Genomic DNA, 10,000 nt, shown 5'->3' with positions numbered 1-10,000 from the left:
TGGAAGACCAAAGTTTTTCGTCTATTGATGCATGTTCAATCACGTGTTCAGTGTTATATTGTAATATATACATACATACATATATGTATTTCTATATAAGCATACATGTGTATATATTTATGCGTATTACATACATGTATGTATGAGTGTGTATGTGTTGTGTATTTTTAATTGGTTTCGTTTTTATAGTATACTTATTTCATTATCCAACTTTCCAGTCGACCTGCCCAAGATGTCGACGAACAAGAAGACCCAAAATCCGAGAGTTGTGTGGTTGTCAGCCGACCCGACGACACGATTCAAAATATAACGGTCATAACGGAAAGTCTTGAAGACGACGCGACTTTGAATTTGTTGATTCGACACGCTTCTATCAACATCATGGTACGGTCGTGTTGTATACGCACGTGCATACACACATATGTACACGCAGACGCACACACACACACACACACACACACACACACACACACACACACACACACACACACACACACACACACACACACACACACACACACACACACACACACACACACAGAGAGGCACACACACACACACACACACACACACACAGGCACACACACATACACATTGCTAGTTATCTTCTCAAAACTTTTGGGCTGCCTAATATATAATATACGAGTACTTATTTTTTTATTCCTTCATTCATCTATTTATATATCTACTTATTGATTCATTGATTCATTTAGTCATTTATCAATTAATTTATGTATTCATTTATCCGTTTATTCATATATTCCTTTATCTCTTCATTTATTGATTAATTTGTTCATTTATTCATTTATTTATTAATTTATTAATTCTTTTACTTACTAATTTATTTATTTATTCATTTATTAATTTATTCATTCGGTTATTCGTTTATTCATTATTCATTATTCGTTTATTCATTTATTCGTTTATTCATTTATTCATTTTGTTAATTTACTCATTCCTTCATTCATTTATTCATTATTTACTTATTCATTTATTAATTTTCTTATTCATTCATTCATTCATTCATCCATCTATTTGTCTATTTATTTATTTATATACTTATTCATGTATATATTTATTTATCTATTTATTTATTCATTTACTTTTTTGTTAATCTACTTTTGTTTCACTTCACAGGGAGAGCTCACTCCAGAACGATACGGAACCTTGTCATTGGGTGACGACACTGGAATCGATCGTCCCCTGACGCTCTTCATCCTTTTCGTCCCAGAGGACAACAGACACCACGAAGTAGAAGAAACTCACTTCGGGGACAAAAACCGAGACTCTGGAGACTTCGAAGAAGAGATCGAAAGGACCGAAGAAACTACCAAAGGTCCTGGAGGCTCTATCGAAGTGGAAGAACGAGGCATGGACGGAGAAGCTGGAAGACTGGAAAGGGGGAAGAAGAGGAGGACCTCGGAGAAGACTGAAGGAGGTGGAGAACACATGAGGGAGAAGTCTCCAGAAGCTCTGACGAAGAAGAAGAAGAAGAAGTCTTCGGAATCTTCTGGATCAAAGGAAGGTGATGATGTTCATTCTCGTTCGGGTAGTATGGACTCTTCAAAACTTCTGTGTCCATCTCAGCAACATAAAAAGGATAGTAGTGGTTTGAGTTCTTGTAAGGTGAAAGAAGAAGAGGAGTACATGGAAGACGAGGAAGAAGAGGAAGAGGAGGAAGATCAGAAGGTTAAGAAGAATTCAAAGGTAAAAGACAGATATAGAGCCAAAGGTTCACGACTAGACCAGAAGGACACAAAGAAACAAAAGGATATTGACAAACAGCGAAAAGAAAACGAGAACAATAAAGACGATGATGATGACGATGACAATGACGACGATGATGATGACGACGACGACGATGATGATGATGACGATAATGATGATGATTCAACGGATGAAGATCATGTGGACAATAAATCGTCAGTGAAAAAGGAAAGAAAGATAAAAGAAAATGAGAACAAAAAGATCAAAGAAGAAGAAAAGGCGCAGGAAGATGACGATGACGACGACGACGACGACGACGACACTGATGATGATGATGACGACGATTCTGATGATGATGATGATGATGATAATCCTGATAACACTGTAATGGGATCAAGCAAGGGCAAGCAGGAAGGGAAAGGCAAGAAGGACAATGAAGATGAAGTCAAAGAAAAAATTGAAGCTTCCAGTAAAAAGAATAACAAAGGCAAAGAAAATCCTCATGCTTCCTCTCACGACAAAGAACAAAAACAATCACATACAATAAACAAACAAAAAAGCAAAAATAATCCAAAAGACGGTAAACAAAAAATCAAGGTAGAGAAAGAAGACGACGACGATGATGACGATGACGACGACGACGACGACGACGACGACGACGATGATGAAGAAGACCGACGACGACGATGATGATGATGAAGAAGACACAGAGGGTAACAACAGAAGCACTCGAGAAGCTATGAAGGCCGAAGACGACTTCGACGCTTCGAAGGACTCGAAGAGCGAGTTCGGCAACATCCGGGAAGAAATTGGACAAATCTTCAAGGACTTCCATGCTCCAGGAATTGTATTTTCTTGGCTTAACAGGTACGACCCAAACCGTACAATCTACGAATTACTTTTCAATTTTTGTGGCAGGAATTAATTCACAAAAATAACTTTTCCTAAATTGGTAGAGGTGGGTGAGGAAGACATAAATCAGAATCCAAGTTTATTTCTTCTTTATGTCTCCCTCACCCACCTTTACCAACCTGTCACAATGCCTCAACATTTTCTTAAGTTATATAAAACCAAATAGCTTTTCCCAAGTTGAATAAAATTATTCAACGATGACCAAAACAAGATCTGATAATTCTACCATAAGGGTAATGTATATACAATATACATCACTATTCATACCTCATTTTCTATTCATTAATGGACTAATAACTTTCTATAAGAATTTGTATATTACACCTATGTATCCATTTATCTTTCCATCTTTTAATTAATTGATTGTATGTATGTATCTAGTATCATCGCTATATTCATTTATTCAATTATCTCCCATTTTATATGTTATGTATATACTGTATATATATATATATATATATATATATATATATATATATATATGCTAATAAGAACACGGGTACGTGTGTTCACTTATGCAAAGTAGACCACTTGGAAAAAGAAACTAACGAAGTAGAGCGCTTTCGTATATTACATCTTCAGTGCAAAAAGTACATGTACTTTTTGCACGAAAGCACTCTGCTTCGTTAGTTTCTTTTTCCAAGTGGTCTACTTTGCATAAACATGTACATATATATATATATATATATATATATATATATATATATATATATATATATATATATATGCTCGCTGGACGAGCGAGTTAAAGCGTCGCAACTTGCGGCGGAGGTCGAGGTGACGACAGTTTGAACCCTACCGCTAGTGAGTTGGACCAAGGGCATGGTTAATTAAATTCCACTATACGAAGTTCTCTGTAAGAGACACCATCCTTAGCTCATGATAGGGGGGGTTCGCGACATTAAACCTAATCAATATATGTATGTATGTAGTTATATGTAGATAGGAGGATGGTAAAGAAACACACAAGTCAGAGCTGAGTTTATTCCTCTGACGTTTCTGCTTTACACCTTCTTCAGAGAGACTACAAAGTACATGGGATTACAAGAATAATGTGAAAACAATCCATACAGGAATGAGCAAGGAAATAAGAAAAGCAATGGAAGCAGCTTATATGAATAAGAAAGATTGTATAAATAACAGAAAAGGATTCATCAGTTGGTCTAAAATAGGTGCGGAATTAGCAATACACGATTGGCCACGAGAAAATGAGGAGGCGGGGCTTAGAGCGGACAAGTCGTCCGCCAGATCAACAACTAGTAGACGCCCTCCAGACAATATATAATCTTTGTAATCCCATGTGCTTTGTAATCTCTCTGAAGAAGGTGTAAAGCAGGAACGTTAGAGGGATAAACTCAGCTCAGACTTCTGTATTTTTTTACCATCCCCCTACCTTCATCTGTCCAGATGGATAATACGCAGCTATATGTGTATACATGTATGTATGTATGTTTTCCAGCAATGAACAGCTGGGACTCGACGTCCTGACAGTCTACGGGCTCCCTCTCGACATTCCCTGCCTCGTGGCTCTCGATGTCAACCTGGGTCAAGTTCGAGTGTACAATGAGGAGCTTGTGCCCCTCGAGGAGGATTCCCTCAAGACATGGGTCGAGGGCGTCATCCAAGGAACTGTCCAGCCTTCAAGTAAGAGGTCATCCTTGATTAAGTAGTTTCAGTTATTTATTTATTTATTTATTAATCTACTTGTCTCTTTATTTGTTTATTCAGCTACTTATGCATTTATTTATTCACCTATTCATTGATTAATTGTCCTTACTTATTCATTTGTTGATTTACTTATTAATTTTGTATTTATTTTTTAGGCAAAGAGCTTCTTGGGTTGAGTATTGAAATATATTCAAAACATGTTTTCTTCTTCCTCTTCTTCTTCTTCTTCTTCTTCTTCTTTTTCTTCTTCTATTTCTTCTTTTCCTTCTACTTCTGCTATTTTCTATTTTCTTTCTTTACTTTTTCTTTTTCTTTGTTGTCTTCCTCTTCTTTATGTTCTTGGTCATATTTTCCTGCTGCGTCTTCTCTTCTTCTTCTTTTTCTTCTACATCTTATTTTCTTCCTCCTGCTCCTTTTTCTCTTCTTTCCTTCTTCTTCTTCCCCTCCTCTTTTCCATCTCCTTCACCTTTGGCATATCAAACACATCGTCCCAGACCGGCAGACCTAACATTTCCTCTCCACCTCCTTCTCCTCCTCCTCCTCCTCCTTCTCCACTTCCTCCTAGGATAGTGGTAGCAGTAGTGTTAGTTCATCTTCTGCCCTTTTTCTTAACTGTAGCTTAGTTTAATAAACATAAACAGCCTCGTTAGGGCCAGTAGACATGCTGTTATTTGTTCTTTCTTTGTGTTCCTTTGTGCTCCTCCACTTTCTCCTCCTCTCCACCTCCAACTCCACCTCCTACTCCACCTCCAACTCCACCTCTACCTCTACCTCCAACTCCAACTTCAAATCCAACTCCACCTTCACCTCAAACTCCTCCACCTCCTCTTCTCTTCCTCCTCCTCCACCTCCTCCTTCTCCTCCACCTCCTCCTCTTCTCTTCCTCCTCCTCCTCCACCTCCTCTTCTCTTCCTCCTCCTCCACCTCCTCCTTCTCCTCCACCTCCTACATCACTTTTTCTTATTCCCGCAGTCGAGCTGCCGCATACGGAGTGGGCCCCGCCAATCCCGAGCATCGACTTCTTACATTTCATCCGTCAGGACCAGGAACGGGATTCCCAGAAGCAGCTCTTGTCTGAGATGGAGACCGAACTAGGAATGCAACTCCAACAAGGTGGGAATTGATTGATTGATTGATTGATTTGATAATAGTAATAATATTCAAAGTACTACAACTACCACTACCTCTGCTAATGATGCTACTACTACTACTACTACTACTACTACTACTACTACTACTACTACTACTACTACTACTACTACTACTACTACTACTACTACTACTACTACTACTACATACATACATAGAAATACGACCTCCATCCTATTGGAACTGTGTGGTGGAAGCAGCAGGGTCTGTCTTCCACAGACACAGTTCATTGGCCCCTCTCCCGCCAATGACTGTGGTCGACGAACCTTTTATTTGTCTATTTATTTTTAATAATGCCTAGTACAAAAGTTCATTTATCCTACTGTCAACCACCGTCTGCTCAAAATCCAGGTTTTGTATATGTGTTGATTTGGGCGGTGGGGACCTGGTACCTGGTACTGCTAATATTACTACTACTTCTACTACTACTACTACTACTACTACTACTACTACTACTACTACTACTACTACTACTACTACTACTACTACTACTACTACTACTACTACTACTACTACTACTACTACCACCACTACTATTATTACTATTGATAATAATAATGATCTCAATGATAAGAATCAGAATTCTCAGGATTTGAATTCTTTTCAGAACTTGGAAATCAGAAACCGGACGAGTATGGTGAGACCTAAGAATATTCTTCGACATCTAGAGTCGAAGGAAACATCTATTTTGAAATCTAGAGTCAAGTAACTAAGCCCTGAGCCACTTCAGATTTTCATAATGTAAAAAAAAAAACAGGTTTTTATCGCTGAATATTTGTATATTTGATTAGTATTTTCTTATATGAGAATCAGATATACTAAAGACTATGATACAGTGAAAGGTATTTTTTTATGTACAAAATGCAAAAAATACACAGCGATGGGAGTGTATTTATATAAAGAAAATAATCTAATTCCTTGAATATGGTGTTGTACGCCAAAGATTACTTTCTGGCTAAGGACAGCCTTTATATAGCTGAGTTGGTGAGCCTTTATGTACAAAGGGTCTGGAGCTGAAACCCTTTTTATCAGCTGCATTAAGGAAAAAAAATCTCCTATCCTTAGGCAAAATAAAGTTCATGAAGCAGGCCACTCGTGTTTTAGGGATTAAGGGATTTGATTTCGATTTTAAAGTTTTAAGGCGAGTATAAAGGGTCCGCGTTTGGTTAGAACACATCACGCGTTTATGGTACGTAAAGAGAAAGGGTTGACGCGAGCAAGCACGCACCTTTACCTTGCGTGTTTGGATAGCCAGAACAAGCAGCGGTTGCTGGTAAGGGTTACAGAGATTTTGAATATCTAGCTTTAACCTCGTTTAGCCAGTGACGTACCTTAGAAGTTTTATTCCGGTTAATGTCAGACGATGTTATTAAACCCATCCAAATATTTGCACTAAAAGTGTCAGTCTCCTGAGACATAACTATACATATATATATATATATGTATAATATATATATATATATATATATATATATATATATATATATATATATATATATATATATAATATATATATAATATATATATATATATATATATATATATATATATATATATATATAAACAAACCTCAACTTGATATAGTCGTCTGGCTTTGGTTAGAAGAAAACTTATTTGTCGGGTCATCAGAATGAGAGACTAAAAACAGAGAATCATAATCATGGGTGACTATACACTATAGGCCTCACAAAGCTCACTATAGTTATAGATGATGACGTCAGCTACAAAGAACCTCCATGTGCACCTAACTACCATTTTGGGAGACTTTATTTAAACCAATCCCTTCAGTCTGGGATCCATCTCTAACCTTAATGGAATCGCTTGACTTTAGACAGAAGAAGATGTGTAAAGTATGCCAGGGGACCATGTTCTCAAGTTCTCGTATTCCTTCTGTCTTGACAAGCATTTATATATATATATATATATATATATATATATATATATATACATATATATGTATATATATATCTATATGTAACATGAACACATATACATAAATGTAATATGTATATGTATATATATATGTATATATATATATATATATATATATGTATATATATATATATATATATATATATATGTATAGATATAGATATATATATATATATATATATATATATATATCTATATCTATATATAACTTAATTTTAACCGTAAGTGAATTAGACTACAAAAACAAATTATCGGCAGCTAGACAACATTGATGATGTTGATAGTGATAGTGGTAAGGAGGAGGAGGAGAAGGAAGAGGAGGAGGAGAAGGCGAAGGCCTGTATATTGACGTCATTAATCTAACCATTTCACATATTTGTATGATTTATACGAGTGGTAGATGAATTGTGATGACGTAATTTGTGTGGTGAAATGTTGATCATGTTGTTCTGAAACTACATTATTCATACAATCAACGAGAGCAAATAACAAATATGAATATCACCGTCATGTTATGTTATTGTAATGCTAATAACAAGATTAAATGTATCATCACTGGATCAATGTGTGTTGGTTAGAAATAACATACAATTTTGTTAAATCTCCGTTGTTGATAGCCACACTGAAAATACGAGAGGGAGCCATAATGATTTTGTTTAGATGTAAACTAAGGAAGGACGATATGTTTTCAAAGAAAAAAAAAATTAAAGGGTAAAGTACCGCCTGGTACGGAAGTGGATTAATAGAGTGGGTTACAAATAGATGAAAAAAATCGCCTGGCGACGTGCAGAGTAATAGATACTAATTGACCCCAGAAGGCATTAATGATATATACATATACAGTATGTGTGTATGTATATATGCATATATATATATATATGTATATATATATGTATATATATATGTATATATATAATATACACACATATATATACATATGTATACATATATATATATATATATATATATATATAATATATATATATATATATATGTGTATATATATAATTAGTTTTCACCCATTTGGTATCATCCCATATTCATTAACTGTAATATTCTTATTCTTTTCCTTTTTCTTTTCCACTTCCTCATTTCCTCCTTCTCCTCCTCTTTGACCTCCTCATCCTTTTCATCCTCTGCTTCCTCTCTTTCTTCCATCTTCTCCTCCTCAACCTCCTAATCCTTATCCTCGTCCTCCTCTTCCTTCTCCTCGTCTTCTTCTTCCTTCTACTCCTCCTCCCTCCTCTACCACCTCTCCTTCCTCCTCGTTCTTGTCCTCCTCTTCTCCGTCTTCCTTCTCCTCATTCTCTTCCTTCTCCTACTCCTCTTCTCCTTCCCATTTCTCTTCCTTTCTCTCTCCTTTGTTGTCCTTCTGGCTCAGTTAAGTTTCACTCACAGAATGTACTTTCGTATATGCGTAAATACATGTGTACACTCCTATATATAGATATCAATATATACATATACTCAAACATGCATACATACATACATATATATATACATACATACATACATACATACATACATACATGCATGCATACATATATACATACATGCATGCATACATACATACATACATATATACATGCATATATACATGCAAACATACATACTTATATACATACTTATATACATACATGCATACATACATACATATATACATACATGCATACATATATACATACATATATATATATATATATATATATATATATATACATACATGCAAACATACATGCTTATATACATAAATATATACATATATTTATACATACATACATACATACATGCATACATACATACATACATACATGCATACACCCATATATACATACATGCATACATACATATATGCATACATACATATATACATGCATGCATATATACATGCATCCATACATACATGCATACATACATACATACATACATACATACATACATACATTCATACATAATTACATACACACACATGTGTGTGTTTGTACACACAGGCGTGTGCGCGTGTTCACCCCTTAGTATGGTTGTCAGTTCAATCCTAATTGTACTCCCATATATGGTCCCATTCCCATCTCCCCTTAGGCCCAATTGGTCCCCTCTTTCGGGTCCAGTATCCTTTGGTATTCTGATGGACCTTAGAAAACAGAACCTCCACGTGTTTATATATATAAAAGTTGTCTTTAGTCACTACATTCATTGGTCTGCGTATGTGATACAGTCAGGCTGTGTATATGTGTGTGTGTGTGTGTGTGTGTGTGTGTGTGTGTGTGTGTGTGTGTGTATGTGTGTGTGTGTGTGTGTGTGGTATATAAGGCTCACCAGTTTTCCACAAGATTAAGTAGTGTACTCGTTTGTATAAAGTTGCAAATAAAATGCCAAGGTAGTTTGGGTCTTGTGATTTATTTCCCTGAAAGGATCTTTTAAGAAAAAACAGGACACGCCTCAAAAATTCATGGAGTCATTTGGCAATAGGAAAAAAAAAATAGAAAGTAAAAATAAATGAATAAATAAATAGATAAATAAATAAGTAAATGAATAAATAAATAGATAAATAAAGTAAAATAAATCAATAAATAGATAAATGAATAAATTAAAAATTGAATAAATAGATGAATAAATAAATGAAATAAATAAA

General features: G+C 35.5%; 1 pseudogene; it reads left to right on the top strand.

Annotated features, from left to right (window-relative positions):
* The window catches only part of LOC143017466 (uncharacterized), a 39,344-nt pseudogene extending 32,467 nt beyond the window's left edge, over positions 1-6,877 (top strand).
* The last annotated feature ends 3,123 nt before the right edge of the window (positions 6,878-10,000 follow it).

This window comes from Oratosquilla oratoria, chromosome 32 (genome assembly GCF_046742065.1).
Source record: "Oratosquilla oratoria isolate Oo_2021 chromosome 32, ASM4674206v1, whole genome shotgun sequence".
NCBI classification, from domain to species: domain Eukaryota; kingdom Metazoa; phylum Arthropoda; class Malacostraca; order Stomatopoda; family Squillidae; genus Oratosquilla; species Oratosquilla oratoria.
This window is presented reverse-complemented; position numbering and strand designations above follow the sequence as displayed.